Raw genomic sequence first — 2,774 nt, 5'->3', positions numbered from 1 at the left:
AATTCAACCAAATTATTCCTTAAAAATATTTTTTGTTTTTTTGGTTCTTTGAGGGCATTATGTTAACTGAAATAAGTCAGATGGAGAAAGACAATTACTGTGTGATTCACTCATATGTGGAATCCAAAGAAACAAACCAGTGAAGAAAATAAAATCAATACAAAATGAACTCACCAATACAGAGACCATATTAATGTTACCAGAGGGGAAGGTGGATTGAGAGTGGGTACAATGGGTGAAGGGGTTAATTATATGATGTTGAAAGATGACCAGACTTTTGGTAGTAATCACTCTCTAGTGTATACAGATGTCAAATTATAATGCTATACACTTCAAGTTTATACAATATAATATACAATTTTATCTCAATTAAAAAATAATACTTATGTTCCTTTAGCAGTTCTTTGAGATATCTTCATTGTTCTGGTATAATTTTTCACATTCTCTATTTAAAACAAGTAAATCTGTGGGACACCTGGGTAGCTCAGCCAGTAAGCGGGTGACCTTTGGCTCAGGTCATAATCCCAGAGTCTGGGGATCGAGTCCCGCATCGGGCTCTCTGCTCAGCAGGAAGCCTGCTTCTCCCTCTCACACTCCACTTGCTTGTGTTGCCTCTCTCCTTGTCTCTGTCTCTGTCAAATAATTAAATAAAATCTTTTAAAAAAATCTATGAAAGCTGTATTATACATCTATATACTGCTTTTTGGTCTGCTACTTTTCTCCTTAATCACTGGTCACTTGTCATTCCCCACTTATTTATTTATTTTTTTCTCTTGAACTTTCTATGTTAATCATGTAAGATTCTCAGTAGATTTAATAGTAAGTTTACTTGTTTATGAATATTTGAAACAATACCATATTTAAAAATCTATGACTCTCCATATACTATTCTGGAGCACTGTATGAGCTACTCTATTTCACCTATAGAACAACTTCAAAGAAGCACTTCCATGATAGAGGATAGCTATTTTTCCGATGGGAATATCCTTAAGGTTTTAGTAAGGAGGGTTATGATGGGGAAAAGATGCGTTATTTTCCTTGTTCTCCAACATTTCTGTTTAATGAATGAAGAATATGCATGCCCACAACATTCCTCAATATAATGTTAGTTATACTTTAGTTAATGACAGGTTTTCAACAATTGAGCCAGCACATTTCTTGGCAGTGTTAGTTTTCTTGTTGAGAATGTCACCATCTTCCAGAACATAATGGACATTTGATTATAAACTGGGGAAAACTGTATTTGAGTCTATGGGTTAAATGTCATTTTATAATCACTTGCCACCATAAAATTACATTTAGTATGAAAAGAGATAATGTTTATGAGTACATAATAGACAAAAACATATCTATAAATCAATGTCACGATTTTAACAAGAGGAATAGATTTCAACTTGCAGTTTCTTTTATGTGTTTATGGGATGAAAAAAACATTATTATAACAAAATATATATAAGAGCTGAATATAATGTTTTGAATCTTCACAGAATAAATTTAGCTGGGAATAAATATTATTAGCTGGGAATCTGCACAAAAGTAATAACATCAAGTGAAGATGGCATATTTTCAAGGGTGCTACCTGGAAACTTTCTAATTAGTAATTCTTAAGAAGATTTTGGGAAGCAAACTGAGAGTTACAGAAAGGGGAAGGTGGGGTGGGTCGGTTGGATGGTGGGTATTAAATAGGGCATGTGTTGTGATGAGTACTGGGTGTTAGACGGAGCTAATGAATCATTAAACTCTACATATAGCACAAAAATTATGTGCTATATGTTAGCTAACTGAACATAATAAAAAGTAAAAAAAGATTTTGTAATGACCACCATATAGAACTCCCCAAGACAATTATCCAGACTCACTGATTTTAATTCTGTTGTAAAAGAACTTCCATATTTTGAAGGGAAATGATCCTATCTGATGTGCATATATATGTATTTTCCTCTTCTCCCTTCTGCCTGCCTCTTGACCGTATTTTTTTCTTGCTTAGTTTGGATTCTACAAATAACTTAATTTATGGGAACAAACTCTGGATAATCATGAACATAACTTAAATTAGACTTTATGCTTTGTGAAGAAAATTGCCTTTGGCTAAAGAATCATTGCATATAATGGTCTCCCGTGCAGGTTTTTCCAGGAGAATATGAAAAGTTGGCAGGTGGAAAGTATTTTCCTTCTCCTTGTGTAGAATTAGAAAAATTCAACTCTCTTCAGTATAAGAACCCTAAACTGAATTGTTCTCTGAAATTAATTTATTTACCCATTTAACTTTCTGGCTTGAGAGAATAATGCAGTGCTTTTACTTACTTCTGGAAGATGAAGGACAATAAATTATGTACCGAATTTTGTAAAGGGTTATTGTCATCTCCCACAGCCACATGCACACAGGCTAGAGAATCTCATGCCAGCAATTTAGTTCTTCCAACAAGAAGTGATGCTTGTTACTTGCACTCACATTTGCATGCCTAAAGCAAGCTACCAGACCCCTGTGTACATGGGAAGGTCAGCATTTAAAACCTCCTTGTGCCTGAAAGGAGAGAAGAACTGAATATAGATGAGCTTTAGTGTGTTTGCTTTCCTGGGCATCCTGGGTAATCATGCACATGATTAAAAATAAAGGCCAGATACTCATTTGTAGTTAGGATAATACTCATCTAAGAGTGTAAGTTTCAGATTCTAAAACAGAGTGGCCTTTAATGTTTGTATCATAGTATATCTGAAAGAAGTTCAAGAGGTAAAGCACTGAAAAACTGATGTTATTCCCTTTCCATAAATAA

The sequence above is a fragment of the Mustela putorius genome, unplaced genomic scaffold, assembly GCF_011764305.1.
Source record: "Mustela putorius furo isolate JIRA1106 unplaced genomic scaffold, ASM1176430v1.1 tig00001826_pilon_pilon_pilon, whole genome shotgun sequence".
Taxonomy (NCBI): Eukaryota; Metazoa; Chordata; class Mammalia; order Carnivora; family Mustelidae; genus Mustela; species Mustela putorius.
The sequence above is the reverse complement of the archived record's forward strand: the minus strand, read 5'-3'. Positions refer to the sequence as shown.